This window comes from Rattus rattus, chromosome 4 (genome assembly GCF_011064425.1).
Source record: "Rattus rattus isolate New Zealand chromosome 4, Rrattus_CSIRO_v1, whole genome shotgun sequence".
Lineage (NCBI taxonomy): Eukaryota > Metazoa > Chordata > Mammalia > Rodentia > Muridae > Rattus > Rattus rattus.
Genome location: NC_046157.1, coordinates 7,772,894 through 7,790,861, shown reverse-complemented (window position 1 = coordinate 7,790,861; position 17,968 = coordinate 7,772,894). Strand labels below are relative to the sequence as shown.

The 17,968-nt window shown below is 43.8% G+C and overlaps 1 pseudogene; it reads right to left on the bottom strand.

The window, feature by feature from the left end:
* Nucleotides 1-14,854: 14,854 nt before the first annotated feature.
* LOC116897763 lies at nucleotides 14,855-17,705 on the bottom strand (annotated as a pseudogene).
* Between the last annotated feature and the right edge of the window lie 263 nt (nucleotides 17,706-17,968).

The following is a 17,968-nucleotide window of genomic DNA, read 5'->3' as shown; positions in this document are numbered from 1 at the left end:
TTTATCTAAAGCAGTGGTCCTCACCCTTCCAAATGCTGCAGCCCTTTAGTTCAGTTTCTTATGTTGTAGTGACCACCCCCCCAAACGTAATACCATTTTGTTATTATATATCACTGAATTTTTGCTATGAATCCTAAAGTAAATATCTGTGTTTTCTAATATTCTTAGGTGACCCCGGTGAAAGGGTCATTCGACTCCCCCCATAGGTGTGGCAGCCCACACACAGTGGAGAACAGAAAAGAAACTAGAGTGGCCAAGTAGCACTAACACTTGACACCTATGAGCATGCTCAAGATGTGCAGCTTCCAGCTTGCTTCTCATGTTGATGGCACTTGTTCAAACGAGTTTCTTCATTGCAGCTAAACAGGGCAAACATGCCTCTGTCCTTGCAGTTGTTTCCTCTGTAGAGCAAGACCTGCTGGGAACAAGAGAAAGACACTTACTCTCAGTACTACTGTTTGTTTTCAGACTCCATAAATTCAAGGTCCTGAAAGATCCCCATTTGATATTAGTGCGGCCATTTCTTAAGAATGAGAATCTTTTAAGCTGGCCCTTGCTTAGCCCCTAGATGTTAGACAATAGACCAGAAAGTACAGAAAGCACATTCCCACCCACTCTCTAGGAAGCTGCCCGACCATAAGAACAGATGATATAAAACATATTTACTGCAGGGCAATTACAAGACAGGAGACATCTCCGGGAAGCAGACTGACTACTATAGATTGTAACCCAGGTTAAGAAAACCTATATGAAGTCAGACGTCCTTGGTACTGACATAGCTGTGCTGACATAGCTATAGCCTTGTCATGGGAACTCCAGGAGAGAAACATCTGCCTAGTTATCCTTGGCACCAAAATAGCTGAGCTAATGAAACTGTGTGACCTTAAATGACTATTTAAGCTGTACATTTCTGTTGTTCGAGGCTCTTCACATCCCTCCTGCATGAGGACCGTGTCGAGCACCAGTGCATTGGTATCTCAAAGTAAACCTCTTGTTCTTACATCATGATTGAGTCCTTTTTGTTCATGGGACGGTAGGTGTCCTCAGGACTAGAACGAGAGTCTCCCCTGTCTGAGGGTCTTTCAGTCCTAGGCCCTAGGGGAGCTTGAAGCTTCACAACAGCTGACCGGCTTCTTAATAAGGAATCAGTTGTCTGAGTCCAGACATCTCAAGGACAACTTCTCCATCTTGCTGGCAGGGTCAAACTAAGTTCATATTCCCAGGCCCAGGAAACTACTTCTAACCTTATTGGTAGAAACTCCCTCATTCAACTCTGTGTGTCAAAAAAAAAAATGGACAGTGTTACAGCCCACCCTGCTCTCCCTAGGTTTGTGGTCTCATCCTTTAAAGAGGCTGTGCAATTTCCCTTCAAGGTTGTGGTTCAGCTTAATGTTCTATAATACTCGGTTATTAAAGTTCAGCTCCCGAGTCTGTTATGTGACTCTGATGGATCAGAGGCAGCTGGATTATAACCAATTTTTTTTGTTGTTTGCATTGACCTGGTGTTTGATTCACGTTGGATTTATGTTGGATTTAAGCAGACCTCAAAACAGAGCCTTCTGTCCCTTCTCCCAGGACAGAAAGAGAAAAATAAAATTGATGGCGGGGGAAAAAACTGTATGCTTGCTGGGCAGTAGCAAACATATTTGCATTACCTAACAAAGGCCCCATATGGAAATCCAAGAGTTTCCGTTGTTAAATAAAGTGAGAGCTTGTGTCAGTCCTGAGGGGGTCTTCCTATTAAACCTGACAATTTGGAGACTCAGAACAGTGCCTCCTCCAGACTCTGGTCATTTGCTTGAATGCCTCCCCAAAGCGTCATAGTCATCTGACTAAGCCCCTGAGCATGTCAAGAGGTGGACCAGGGACTCCAAGGCTTGCTTACTTCAACTTTCAACTTGGCTTCATTCCACCATCCACTCTGCCTCCTCTGCCTCTTCAATGTCCTCTTAGTTCATTGGTTAGGTTTGGTCATTGAACTGCCAATGACCATGGTGGTTTAAGTCCCTGTTACATATGCTTTAAAACAAATTCATTTTAGATTTGTCTGTTTTGTGTAGAGATGTATGCTTGCCAGAATTAAGGGGACAACATGAAAGAGTATGGAGACAGGACAACTCCATCCGCCATGACGTTTGTAGGGCTTGAGCTTAGACGGTGTGTTTGCACAGAGAGCTATTCCGCTAGCCACTCGCATGCTTTGGTCTTGATTTCTTATAATATAATTTCCTTATATCTTCTTTTTCTTTTTTCCATTTTTTGTTGGATATTTTTTATTTACATTTTGAATATTATTCCCTTTACCGGTTTCCTGTCCATAAGCCCCCCAATCCCCTTCCCCTACCACATAAAGGTGTTCCTCCCCGTCCACTTCCCATTACCACCCCCCCCCGACATTCGCTTGCACTGGGGGTCCAACCTTTGCAGGACAAAGTGTTGGCGCCTGTGCTGCCAGTGTGTGAATATCGGGCGTAGGTCTGTGGGATTGAAAGAAAACACGTACACGGGTCATCCCTTTTCAGAGAGTGCCACCAAGGCTTTACTGAGATCTCCTTATATACCCAAGGCAAAAGCCATGGAAAAACAAGGCAGGTGAAAATCCCCAACCAGGAAAACAGGAAAAGTCTGTGTGGTTGAAAGTTCTCGGCCCAATCAGGGGCATAAACAACTTCTTAAAAATAACAAGCTGGAAGACTCAATGGGGAGGAAGGGTGCTATGGACAGTCCCAGCCCCAAATCAGTGGCCAAGAGCAGCTGCCAAGGGTGTAAACAACTTCTTGCTATAGCAGGCTAAAAGGCTCAGGGAGGGGGAAAGGAAACACCCCAAGGTAGGGCCCAACAATTCCCCCTCTTTTATTTTTTTAAGTAGCACCTCTCTTAGGATCAATCTGGGGTTCAAAACTCTTTCCTGACTCTGAAAACCCTGCAAGCCTCAGGGTTTCTGTCTTAGGCGAGTATGGTCCCAGAAGGTTGCCCGTCTTTGGCTAACTACTTGTCGTACAAACTGAGCCTCTAATTTGAGTTGATGGATTATTCCCGGTCAATGAAAACCAAATCTATTTGGTTTCAGCCTGAGACTGGATCTGTTGGTACTTTAAAACAGCCCAGGGGCAGCTGCTAAGAGTGAGCAATCAAGATAAGCATTCAAATCCCCAACAGCCTTGTTGTTATTAAAGACCTTAACAGGGGTTGCACACAGAATGATAAAAGGTAGAACAAGATATAACATGGGTTTCCCAGAGGAAGTCCAATAGAGAGCAGTTTGTTGGTTGAGATTAAGAATGACCAACTGAATCTGAATTTTAACCCTATTTTGTACAGTCAGTGTCATGGCGACTTCTCCAGAATGTATTCACAGTCCCAACAACAGCTGCCGATTGAGATATGGCCAAACTGGCCACTGCAGCAGCAGTGGTGGCTGAAATGGTGATGGCAGCAATGACTGTCACAGTAATGCCAAAGTCTCTTTAGTGCCTGTAGAGTAACACTGGGAATCAGCCTTTCATCCAGAGGTTATGGGGATCACACCAGGAACTCAATCAATGCAAAATCTTCCTGTTCCTCGCAACTGATCAATAGACAGGACCTGGAAGAACAATTGAGAATCTCCTCCCTTGACACTGCCTTAGTCCCAATTCCAAACCAAATGGGAAAAATGTTGCCAACATGCATGGCACAGACTTCAGAAAAAAAAATTTTTTTTCTTCTTAATTGACCAATGTCTCAAATATTGAAAAGAACTATTGAATCTTTTTCTGGAGCAGCAGCTACTCCCCAAAATTTAAAGCACATTGTAAGAGTAAAGGCTTATAGTAAAATTAAAATGTCTATATAATAAATAATATACACTGAAAGATTCAAATTCTTAGCTTCTTGTATTGAAAAAGTGACAAAAAAAATTTCCCCAAGGCAAAGCTTTCCAATGGTATCACTTCATGGATTGTCCAAAAATATAAGCAAACTCACTAAATGAAAATCTTTCACAATCGCCAGGATGTAAAGAAACAGCATAAAAACAATCTTTTAAATCTATAATAATGCTACATGTATTTCTTGAAATAGCAGTTTGAGTAAGCAAACAGGCTATAATGCTCTTATAAGTTCCATAGGCTCATCAACCCTTCCTAAATCCTGTAGCGAACTCCACTTGTTTGATTTTTTTTTTATTACAAATATGTGTGAGTTAGAATCTTGAGCCTGTCTGTGATCAAACTGTAAACTGTAGCCAATGTAACCTGGCAATCTTTAACTATAGGGAGTGGTGCGGTAAAACAAAGATGGCGCCAACATCCAGCGCCCTCCTGTGGTAAACAACAGTACTGCGCATGCGTGGGTTTGCCCCTGTCGTCAATCTGGCAGGGGCAGTACCGTGGTAGTGGGGTGATTCGTGCTCCCCCAATCCCTGGAGGACAAGTAGCATAGGGTGATTCGTGCTCACCAATCCCTGAAGGACAAGTTGCACAACCACAGCCTGTTGTGTATATAAGGCGAGCGCCTTTACCGCTCAAGGTCCCCACATCAGCAATGAGGTGGTCCTGCAATAAAGGCTGTTGAGAAGAATCCAACCATGTTGTGTCTTCCTTGCTGGCGGAGGTGGACGCGACAAACTGGTGGCCCGTATGGGGACCCGAGGACGTCCTCGTGGATTCAGAACTCTTCAACTTCAGGACAGCGATGTCAGAAAGTTCCCGGGTAAGGGAGGATAAAGTTCTCTGGAGGTAAGCAGAGACGATGAAAGCCTTGGTTTAGAGGCTATAAAGTCTGTGGTCTACAGCAATGTTATTTCCAATTAATCCTTTGTGGGTAGGACTTGTAATTTTGTTTCTTTTCTTCTTTGTGTGTTGGATTTGTTTGCTTTTGAATTGCCACTGGCCGGGAAGTGAGTGCATTTGCTGGGAATAGCCAGCTAGTGCCAGGCTACGAAGTCATGTGTAAACAAACACACCAGCCCACCCTGCTCGTAAAACTGCTCGTGCATTGAGTATGGGAAACTCACATTTCAGCCCACTCCTGACAGCTCTCCAGGAACTCCTCAATCAGCATAAGCTCAAAATCAAAAGGAAAATCCTGTCGAGCTTTCTTGATGAATGCAACCATTGTGCTCGATGGTTTATAGTATCGGGATCACTTACCTTGCGAGCATGGGACAAATTGGGAAAAGATCTGGATAAAGAAGCCACAGAGGGCAAGCTTAAGCCCAGATCAAAACCTCTTTGGCGAATGGTCTGTGCCTGCTTAGAGGATAGACGATGTGAGGAAGCCGTTAGGACAGGTCAGAAAATCCTTGCAGAGCAACAAGAAAGTGTGTCAGAGGGAGAAAAGGTCCCGAAGGAAGAAAAGAAAAGAAAAAGAGACAAAAGGAACAGAGAGAAGGCAGAGATAAAAAAAAAAGGGATAATCAGGACCAGGAAACAAATAAGATATATCCCTCTTTAAAAGCCTTGACCTTAGGAATGTCGGATGACTCAGAGCTTAGTGAGGATGATGAGGCTGATCTCGAGAAAGAGGCTGCTCAGTATGAGAGGGAGAGATATGATCCAGACTGGCCACATGCTAACGCCATGTGGCAACGAGGCAGACAATTAGGCAAGAAAGTGGTTATACCAACAGCACCTCTGTATAACCCTCAACATAAAAGCATGGTGAAGCCTGCAAAAGGTACTTCCTTTTGCCCAGAGGTGTGGAAAGAGATGGGATTAAGTTTTCCAGTATTTCTGGATGCTAACGGGTATCGATACCTCGTTGATTTTAAGACTATAAAGCAATTTGCAGAATCTGTCAGAACCTATGGGGTCAGTGCAGCTTTTGTTGTGGCTCAAGTTGAGGCTATTGCTAGATATTGCCTCACCCCTGGGGATTGGGGGAGTCTGGCTAAAGCCTGCCTCTCCTCAGGTCAATACTTGGACTGGAAATCTTACCTTTATGAATATGCTAATACTCAGTCCGCCATTAATCTGGCCTCAGGAGTAGACCCTCAGAGACATTGGGACACTGACATGCTATTGGGTCTAGGGAGATTCGCTCTGGACCAGACTGGTTATCCAGAACAAGTTTATAGCCAAATTAATGAAATAGCCATCAAGGCATGGAAAGCACGCCTAATAGGGGCGCAGTCTCCGGGAACCTTACCAAGGTTCTGCAAGGGCCCACAGAGCCTTTTTCAGACTTTGTAGCCCGCATGGTAGAGACTGCTACCAAGATCTTCGGAGACCCTGATACAGCCATGCCTCTCATTAAACAGCTAGTGTATGAGCAATGTACAAAAGAATGTAGGACTGCTACAACCCCATACAAACATAAAGGTTTAGAAATTTGGATGAAAGTCTGCAGGGAACTGCAGGGACCATTGACTAATGCTGGCCTAGCAGCAGCTGTGATACAATTAGGGAAAACTGCCACCACGGATACCTGTTTCAAATGTGGCCGTAAAGGGCATTATCGAAGACAGTGTCCTGAAAGGAGTAAGGGGAAAATTAGCGATAGACCCAAGCAGCCTGCACTATGTCCACGGTGTAAGAAGGGAAACCACTGGGCAAATGAGTGTCGATCTGTGAAGGACTTAGATGGCCAACCCCTATTGACAGGATATGGTGGTGCATGACCAAAAAACAGACAACAGGGCCCACGTCCCCAGGGCCCTCAAATATATGGGGCTCTGCAGGGCGACAGACAGGGAGAGGACAAACAGAGGCCTTGGCCTTTCCTTCACCACCCAAAGGACCAAGGAGAGCTACTAAAGGCTCTGCAGGACTGGACCTTCACTCTGCCACCAGACTCGTACTGACCCCCCCAAATGGGAGTGCAGCCAGTAGACACAGATTTTAGAGGACCCCTCCCTAAAGACACAGTTGGGCTATTGTTGGGACGCTCCTCCTCTGCCCTGAAAGGTTTACAGATTGTGCCTGGAGTAATTGACCCTGATTATTTAAGCACAGTAAAAGTCCTGGTAGCCTCCCCCCCAGAGAATCGCTGCCATTTCCCCTGGAGACAGAATCGCTCAAATGCTGCTTCTGCCTAGCTTGCATAAGCGCTTTCCTGCTGAAAATAGAATCAGGGGACAGGGGCTTAGGATCTACAGGCTCCCGATTTGCTTTTATCTCATTGGAACTGAGTGATCGCCCAATGTTAACATTGACTGTGGAGGGACGATCATTCCTTGGTCTGTTGGACACTGGAGCAGATTATCTCTGCTCATGACTGGCCACCTAGGTGGCCTACGCAAACACCATCTCAGGCCCTACATGGTCTAGGGTACGAAATGGCTCCTTTAATAAGCTCCAAAGAATTGACATGGAAGGATACAGAAGGGAGATCAGGAAAGATTACTCCCTATGTTATAGAGATTCCTGTGACACTGGGGGGCAGAGATGTTCTGATAAATCTAGACATGAGACTGACTAATGATTACTCCCCGCAAGTCAAAGATATGATGGCAGAAATGGGCTATGTGCCTTGAAAGGGTCTGGGAAAAAACAAGGACAAGTTAACCCCGTACTGTCAAAACAAAAACAAGACAGGACGGGTCTGGGTTTTTCCTAAGGGCCATTGAGGGGGGGGATACCCATTACGTGGAAAAGAGAGGAGCCTGTATGGGTTCCTCAATGGCCTCTATCCTCTGAAAAATTAATTGCTGCTGCCGAATTAGTATTCGAACAATTACAATTAGGACATATTAAACCATCCAGATCACCTTGGAAGACACCCATATTTGTTATTAAGAAAAAAATCAGGAAAATGGCGATTACTACATGACTTAAGAGCTATCAATTCTCAGATGCAAATAATGGGTCCCATACAGAAAGGTTTACTATTACTCTCCAGCATTCCTGCTGATTGGCCTATTATTATTATTGATATTAAAGATTGCTTTTTTCCATCCCTCTTGCCCCGCAAGATAGCCTGTGATTTGCATTTACTTTGTCCTCTATGAATAATGAAGAGCCTGATAAGCGCTATCAGTGGGTGGTCTTGCCTCAAGGTATGGCTAATAGCCCTACTATGTGTCAGCTTTATGTAGGACAAGCCCTACAGCCTGTACGTGACCAATTCCCAAAATTAAGAATAATACATTTTATGGATGATATTTTGCTTTCTGCTAAAGATTGTGGCACCTTAAAAGCAGCCTATGCGAAAGTGGTTAAGGTGCTTGAAAACAATCAATTGTTCATAGCACCTGAAAAGGTTCAAATGGGCAAAATAGGGGAGTATTTAGGAACAAAAATCACTCCTCATAGTATTTCCCCTCAGAAAATAGAATTACGAAAAGATCATTTAAAAACACTAAATGACTTTCAAAAATTACTAGGAAACATAAATTGGATTCGACCCTATATTAAAATGCCTAATGTAGATTTGTAACCACTCTATGAGATCCTGAAAGGGGATCCTCAGCTTTCTTCACCCTGTGCTTTAACCAAGGAAGCACGATTATCCTTGAGGAAAGTAGAAGAAAGACTGGAAAATGCTAAGAAGGTACAAGGAAAAGGAGGATCTCCTTTTGTGTATACTGAGAACCTTTTATCAGCCTACAGGACTGCTATGGCAACAAGGACCGCTTCTTTGGATTTATCCCCATATTTCTCCTAAGACCCTTGAATATTACCCTTCTGTGGTTGCACAGCTTGCTGTGCTAGGCGTTAAATCTTGTATTCGGCATTTTGGCATTTTACCCAAGAAAATTATACCATATACTACAGCTCAGATGGAAACAATTGTGTGCCTTGATAGATGATTGGGCCATATTACGCTGTAGTTTTGATGGAGAGTTTGACAATCATTATCCTAAGAATCCTTTGCTATAATTTTTTATTGAACATCCAGTGATTTTTCCTAAGATCACTGCCTCAGAGCCTTTGTCTGGAGCGTTAGATATCTATACAGATGGCTCCGAAACAGGTGTAGGTGCCTATATGGTTGATTCTCAAGAACCAGTCTTAATTCAATACACTCCAGGCACCCCCCAAATTACAGAATGTAAAATTGTATTGGAAGTTTTTAAAAGATTTCATGATTCTTTTAATTTAATTTCTGACTCTGTTTATGTAGTTAATGCTGTGCGCTCACTTGAAATTGCATGGCCAATTAGGTTGACTAGTACTGTATGTCAAATTTTTTTAGAATTACAAAAATTGATTTGGGCCAGAAAAAATAAATTTTTCATACAACATATTCGAGCCCGTACTAATTTGCCTGGTCCCATGGCCAGTAATAACGCCCTGGTGGATGCTAGTACTCATAGAGAGTTTATTTTTCATGCTGCTCCAATTGATCTCGCTAGAGAATTTCATCAAAAGTTTCATGTTCCTGCCTTTACTCTTCAACAAAAATTTAACATCTCTAGGGCTACAGCTCGTGATGTGGTGTTACGTTGCCAGAATTGTGTTCAATTTCACCACCCTCCTCATGTGGGGATTAACCCTCGTGGTCTGATCCCACTAAAACTTTGGCAGATGGATGTCACACACATATCTCAATTTGGAAATTTAAAATATGCTCATGTTTCTGTTGATACCTGTTCCGGTATTATACACGCTACTCTGATGACTGGTGAAAAGGCTTGTAATGCCATTAGTCATTGCTTAGAGGCATGGGCGGCCTGGGGAAAGCCTGATAGTCTCAAGACAGACAACGGGCCTGCCTACATGGCAAAGTCCTTTCAGGCATTTTGCCAGGCAATGCAGGTCGGTCATACTACAGGATTACCATACAATCCCCAGGGTCAAGGAACTGTGGAAAGAGCATATCGTACCTTAAAAGAGTTTATACAAAAAAAAAAAAAAAAAGAGGGAATTGCCAGCAGCTGAACACCAAAAGAACAACTTTCTTTAGCTCTTTTTACTCTAAATTTTTTAATTTTGGATGCGCATGGCTGCTCTGCCGAGGATCGCCATGCTGCTACTACACCTATGACTAATGCAGAAGTAAAGTGGAAGGATGTCTTAACTGATGAATGGCGTGGCCCAGATCCCATGATTTCGAGATCTAGGGGAGCTGTTTGTTTTTCCGCAGAATCAAGAAAATCCAATTTGGGTACCTGAGTGCTTGACTTGAAAATTGCTTTCTGCTCTTCCTGAAGATGAGACTACGAGCCCTATTACTACTGGGAATGGTAATACAGGCTGAGTCACTTATCTTGTGGGCTATTGCCAGATCCTGGCCAGTACCCAAGCCAGTTCATAGCAATTCTACTGTTTTGCCAACCTTTTTCTCCACCTCCTGTTTGCGTGATGTTCCCTGTATAGTGCCAAATGGAGAAATGCCCCAACGGTATGCTGCCACTAACTTTTCTCTGTCGCATACCTTATGTTTTACTGTTAAGAACTCTTCCCTGCCATGTGTTTGGTTGCGTAGAGCCACATTAGCTAATTGGTTGGATCCTATGAGCGGCAGTGCAGTGGACACTGGGATCATCCTGGCTGCTTTGAGTCAAATTACCCAGGGGGTCTCTTCAGCCAGCAGGAACACGTCAGTCAATATTTCTGCTGAATTGAACATTACAACACTGATTATGATGCATAATTGTAGCGTTCCATCACGCCCGGGGCAAGGTAACTATATACAGGATAACTCTACCCGTCGTAGAGTTTTACCCGCTTGTCCCCCATATCAAGAGTTCCCACCTGATTTTACCCCATGTCAGAGTCCATTTCATAGAGCAAAACAATTTTTGCCAGGATTTGAGTTTTCCCCACCTCTTAGCAAAACACAATTTAATTGGAAACAGAATAAGTCTGGCATGGAAAATCTCTGGCCTTGGTTTCAGTGGGTGCTGTCCAATGAGCAAGGGGCATATACATCCCTGTCCCCCTTTGCTAGGTTGATGGGTGAGAACTTTACACCGTATAATGTTTCAGCTACCAGAAAAAATGATATCAGGTTGATCAATATTCAATATAATAATCTCTTGGCAAATGATACTGCCACTAGTACTTCAGTATGTGTTAGATCACCTTTTTTCTTTCTGATAAGCACTAATGTAAGCAATCATGTTTTAAATTGTAATAGCTCTGATGTAGTCTGCTATTTAGCTAAATGCTGGGATGGCACCAATGACACCGCAGTGATGGTTAAGATTCCCTCCTTTGTGCCAATCCCAGTGGAGGCAAACCCAGATAGCTTTCCTATTCTTAATTTGCTGAGAGCCAGAAGAGATTTTGGAATTACTGCAGCTATAATTTCAGCTATTGTGCTATCTGCTGCCACAGCTACTACAGCCACAGAAACCAGGACTAGCTGAGACTGTCGATCAGATTGTAGAAAGAACTGCAGTGGCGCTAGAGATACAAGAAGAATTTAATACCCATTTGGCATCTGGCCTTCTATTAGCTAATCAAAGGATAGATTTAATTCAAGAACAAATTGAAGCACTGTATCATGTGACACAGCGGTCCTGTGTTTCCTCCCTTAGAGGTTTATGCATTACTCCTTTGCAAGCTAACTTTTCTCAGCATTCTCAACAGTGCAAAGAAATCTCGAATTATCTGAAAGGAAACTGGTCCATGAAAGCAGAGCAACTATCAAGACAATTGCTGATGCAAATTGCTGTCCTTAACAGCACCAGATTGGACCCCATCACAGTTGAAGATTTTACCTCATGGATCACCAACGCTTTCTCCTTTTTTAAGGAGTGGGCTGGCATGTTTGCCTGGGGAGCTATTGTCTTCCTGGGATGCGTAGTACGTCTCTGGCTTATTGGTCGTTTAAAAAGAGAACATGCCAGACACAAAGGGGTTGTTTACCAGGCTATGATAGCCATTGAAAATGGTGCTTCTCCCAACATATGGCTGGCCTCTTTGAAAGATTAAGAGTTCACCCTAGTTCATTTTTGTCACTGTCATGTGGAGTCATGTATCCAGAGACAGGCAACTTTCCTCGAGCTTGGACCAACCTAAGACACGGGGGCCGGTGGTGATAGGGTAACCCAACGATGGGTAAGGCCGAGTTATCGTCAGGAACGACCTAAGACAGGAGCAATGACATATTGTCGTGACGCCCTGATCTAGACCAGTCATTTAATTAAACAAAAAAGGGGGAGATGTAGGGAGTGGCAGGGTAAGACAAAGATGATCTGGCGCCCTCCTGTGATAAACAACAGTACTGCACATGCGCGGGTTTGCCCCTGGCGTCAATCTGGCCAGGGCAGTACACTGTTAGTGGGGTGATTCGTGCTCCGCCAATCCCTGGAGGACAAGTAGCATAGGGTGATTCCTGCTCACCAATCCCTGAAGGACAAGTAGCACAACCACAGCCTGTTGTGTATATAAGGTGAGCACCTTTGCCGCTCGAGGTCCCCGTATCAGCAATGAGGTGTTCCTGCAATAAAGGCTGTTGAGAAGAATCTGGCCATGTTGCGTCTTCCTTGCTGGCCAAGGTGGGCATGACATTTAACCACATATTTAAGTTTCCCTTGTAACACCAGAGCACAACCATAACTTTGGAAAGCAAAACTCAACCTCCAACTAACCATCTATTCTCCAAAATCCAGTCTCTCTAAAACACCAAGTCCATTCCCCATGCTCCAAAATTGACTGCCAATTCTTGCCTGTGAACGAATGATGGTGCAGGTTCTAATTCCTCAACAAAGACATTGCTCTAAATTCTTTTATAAGTCTGGTTTCTAGAATAGGAATTATATTAAAATATTATTCCAATTTAGACCTGTTTCCCTAGGTTGGTTCATGCCACGGGTTGTCTAGAATGACTCCAGTTTTAAGCCAACTTTCTGTTACCAATGTTACAAATTTTTAACCATACCCAATAACTTAAAACTCAGTAAACTATAACCAAGACATGTAGAGTGTATTATACATCTAAAACTAATCAGAAACAAAAAAATGAAGTGACTACACATATCTTTAATATTTAGATCAAACACCATTTTTACCTTTTCTAACTGTAATTTTAAGAGAAGCACCTTGTCACCTGTTGAGTCCAATAAACACAGTCAAAGATTTTCTAAGAGAAACAGCCATCAGTTCCATTACCACAGAAGCTGTGAAGCTCCTGGTGCCTTTAGGATCCGGCTAGTGTAAACATTTAGCCAGCCCCCTAGGGAGCTTCCCCAGTGGACCTAGGCTCCTAGCTACAGATGCAGGGTTCCAAAAGCCAATTGAAACTGCTTTTTATTTATTTGTTCCTGTCTTGAAAGGAGTTAAAACTACATCAAGGGGTGAATCAACCAGCATTTAAAATTTTAACCATTTTTTTTTAAAAACATGAAACACAAAACAATCAAGCAATGAGAAGCAAAACCCAGACATAAATTGACATTCATGGATAGCCTGGTGCACCAAGGACAGACAATAGACATACAGGGAGAAAACTAGATGGCGTCCCACGAAAGGGACCCAGATATCCTACCTGAAGGACCCAGAACCAGAAATAAGCACTTCTCCAATACCATCAAGGAGGCAGGACCATCTCCTGCCTTCCTTCTGTCCCTTGGAGAGCTCTTAAAAAGCTTAAGCTCATTTTCCTTCTATCTCCAAAGTATCTGCGGAGAGTCTGGAAGGACTGTATTTCTCAACCCCATTCTCTCTTTTGTCTAGATTGTAAACTGTCTCTAGTCAGGGTCCAAAGACTAAAAGCATCTATGAGAACTGACTTTGCTTCTCTAGGTTTTAGCATAACTTTAAAAGAACACACGCACAAAAACATGTTATCATTATTACCTTGTCCCTTTTTACAAGGTTTACTCACCACTACCCCAAATCTTTACTTTTCTTTGCATGTGCTTTCAATTCCTGCAGCCCTTCTGAATTCTGCTTACTGGGGCCTTTCCTGGCCCATTTTCTCCCAATTTCTCAATCTCCCTTTCCAATGTTATCTCCTCATCTGCATCAGACTCATAGGAAGTTGAATCAGAGTCATCGCTGTCCCTACAATTGACTCTTTAGTATGTTCATCCTGTGCAGTTCCAAAGGTCCTTTCAATTTCCATCATCTATTCTTTGACCCTCGCATTTTCACTAAGTAAAGCGTCCTTCACTAACCTCCATAAGGAAAGGGTAGCAATTAGAATGCTCTCTGATCCTCCATCTTGGAGGGCCTTCTGTAAATCCCATTTAATCTATTTCCAATCCGGAATATTCAATCTGCCACTAGCTATAAACCAAGGACTGACTTGTTTTATAGTTTTAACAAAATCTTGGGCTGTCTTTACCTTAATACCAGTACCTTGTTGTTTGAGTAAACTTACAAGCTGATCTATGACCAATAACGAGGAACTTGTGGTTCTCATGGCTAAGACAAAACCTTTGTAGGCTACCTACTTGCAGCTTTGCCCCGTGGTCGCCACGTCCTTGCCGGCCAGCCTTTTGGAACAATCCTGTCAGGTTGTCCTCTCTTTCCCAATCTCGGTGGAACCTCCAGATGATGGCGCCTGCACCGCCAGTGTGTGAATAGCGGGCTTAGGTCTGTGGGATTGAAAGAAAAAACATACACGCATCACCTGTTTTCAGAGAGTGTCACCAAGGCTTTACTGAGATCTCCTTATATACCCGAGGCAAAAGCCATGGAAAAACAACAAGGTAGGTGAAAATCCCCAACCAGGAAAACAGGTAAAGTCTGTGTGGTGAAAAGTTCTGGGCCCAATCAGGGGCATAAACAACTTCTTAACAACAACAAGCTGGAAGATTTGGTGGGGGGGAAGGGTGCCATGAAAAGTCCTTGCCCCAAATCAGGGGACAAGAGCAGCTGCCAAGGGTGGAAACACCTTTTTGCTATAGCAGGCTAAAAGGCTCAGTGAGGGGGAAGGGAGACACCCCAAGGTAGAGACCAACAGTCACAGATGAGGTAAGAGAGACTTCTGAGGGCTTTCCCTGGGCCTCAACAGTGCAGTCACTCCTTTGTCAAGATCAGTAGCTGCTGATGGATCCTGATCTCCATAGATTAGCGGTCCCTGATTCGGCTTCTGTAATTTCATCATCAAAACTACAGAAATCCAGTAAGTTAAGGCCTACTGTCCACTTGGCATAGCTCTAGACTCATTTTGGAAAATATGCTTGTCACAGGGTTCTTCCTTCATACAAGCAAATAATGGGGGGGGGGTTACAACCTTCCATTCACAATCCAACTGCTTGACTGTTCTACGTACTTCTACCATGACATCACTGGGTTAGCTTTGACCTCTACTTCCCAAATACCACCTTGCCTTCCATACACCTTGGTGTTTGGATTTCTGTGGGTTTAATTCATTCAGGGTGTGTCAGGCCCTTGGTGTTTCGGCAACCAAGAATGGTAGTCTTTCCGGGTTTTGCCAAGTTGGTGATCATAGAGGAAAGAATCAGGTGGGCTTTTTGCCATGTAGAAATCTTTGGCTTCGTTCATTATTCTCCTGTTGTCTATTATGAGGTGGGTCCTAGTGGTTTCCTTTGCACGGGTAGCTGAGGACCTCCTCCTTGGAGCACTCCAACTTCTCACACACTTCTTCCAAGGCTTCATCATCAATCCTGGTTGAATTATAAGAAGGGTCCTCAAGAAAGAGATATTTCGGAAGGTCCTTTTTAAACCATTCATGTTCCATGGTACCTTTTACTGTGGCCCTCTCCATGGGATCTACCTTCAGCAAAGGCTTCAAAGGCATATCACAGAGGGATTTAAATACTGAGGAGTATAAAATATCCCATCACATATCTTCTTACAAAGACTTGGCATGTGGTAATCATCAAAAGGGAAGGTTCCACATGGCAAAGCATAGAGAATGACCCTGCTGCTCCAGATGTTCACCTCAGGGCCTGCATACAATCTTTCTGAAATTACTTCTGGTGCAGCATAATTGGGTGAGCTACAGCTTGCTCTAAAAATTCACCCTCTGACACCTGTTGGAAAGACCAAAGTTGGCTATCTTTGCATTCATGTGTGCATCAAGCAGGATGTCTTCAAATTTCAAATCTCTGTGGACCACCATATGCCTGGGACAGTAATCCACACAAGGATCTGCTGGAACAGATGTTGACTTTCCTTTTTGTCCGTTGTTACTGATAGAATCAAATAGCTCTCCTCCTGAGACGCATTCCATCACCAGGCAAATATCAGATGGTGTACCAATGACCTGGTACAGTTTGATTATGTGAGGGTACTTGAAAAGCCTCAGGTTCTGAATCTCTCTGAGGATTTTTCCAACAACATCAAGGTTTCGAATCTTCTAACAGTTGAGTATCTTCACAGCAACTTTATGTCCAGTCAACTCATGCTTGCCCACCTTCACTTTCCCGAAGGTGCTGCTGCAGCCCAGCGTGTCCCCCAGGATGCAGTGGCCGATCATCACCCACCCATCGCCATCTTTCTCCAGGATGCAGACTCACCCTTAAAGATTATCAGAAGAGGGCATTGGGTTCCATTACAGATGATTGTGAGCTACCATGTGGTTGCTGGGAAGTGAACTCAGGACCTCTGGAAGAGCAGTCAGTGCTCTTAACCTCTGAGCTATCTATCCAGCCCCGCCAAAAGATGCCCCAACATATAACAAAGACATATGCTTCACTATGTTCATAGCAGCCTTATTTATAAAAGCCAGAAGCTGGAAAGAACCCAGATGCCCTTCAACAGAGGAATGGATACAGGAAATGTGGTACATCTACACAATGGAATATTACTCAGCTATCAAAAACAATGCCTTTATGAAATTCATAGGCAAGTGGAGGGAACTGGAAAATATCATCCTGAGTGAGGTAACCCAATCACAGAAAAGCACACATGGTATGCACTCATTGAGAAGTGGCTATTAGCCCAAATGCTTGAATTACCCTGGATGCACAGAACACATGAAACTCAAGAAGGATGACCAAAATGCAAATGCTTCACTCCTTCTTTGAAAGGGGAACAAGAATACCCTTGGAGGGAATAGGGAGGCAAAGTTTAGAACAGAGGCAGAAGGAACACCCATTCAGAGCCTGCCCCACATGTGGCCCATACATATACAGCCATCAAACTAGATAAGATGGATGAAGCAAAGAAGTGCAGGCTGACAGGAACCAGATGTAGATCTCTCCTGAGAGGCACACCCAGAATACAGCAAATACATAGGCAAATGCCAGCAGCAAACCACTGAACTGAGAACGGGACCCCCATTGAAGGAATCAGAGAAAGGACTGAAAGCTTGAAGGGGCTTGAGGCCTCATATGAACAACAATGCCAACCAGTCAGAGCTTCCAGGGACTAAGCCACTACCCAAAGACTATACATGGACTGACCCTGGGCTCCAACCGCATAAGTAGCAATGAATAGCCTAGTAAGAGCACCAGTGGAAGGGGAAGCCCTTGGTCCTGCCAAGACTAAACCCCCAGTGAATGTGATTGTTGGGGGGAGAGCAGTAATAGGGGGATGATGGGGAGGGGAACACCGATAGAGAAGGGGAGGGAGAGGGACTAGGGGGCCTGGAAACCATGAGAGGGAATAACAATAGAAATGTAAATAAGAGGGGTTGGGGATTTAGCTCAGTGGTAGAGTGCTTGCCTAGCAACTGCAAGGCCCTGGGTTCCGTCCCCAGCTCCGGAAAAAAAAAAAAAAGAAAGAAAGAAAGAAAGAAAAGCAGAAATGTAAATAAGAAATACCCAAGTTAATAAAGGTGGAAAAAAAAAAAAAAAGATTATCAGAAGAAATTATCCGCCACCTGGTGCCCATCTGTGAAATTGCACCCTGAGACTTTCCAAAGTCCACCAGGAAGTTTAGTCTGCAAATCACAAAAACCTTAAATGTCTTCTCCATCAGGAGCAAACCGATGGTGACTTTGCATCTAGATGAAGAGTGTCAGTCTAGACAGCAGTTAAAACTGTAACAACCAAAATAAAATTTATGAATATGAACTGCATTTTGAAGAGAATTCAACTGCCAGGTGGTGGTACAAATCTTTGATCCCAGCACTTGGAAGGCAGAGGCAGGAGGAACTCTGAGTTCAAGGCGAGTCTGGTCTACAGAGTGAGTTCTAGGACTGCACAGAGAAACCCTGTCTCAGATGGGGTGGGGGGGAA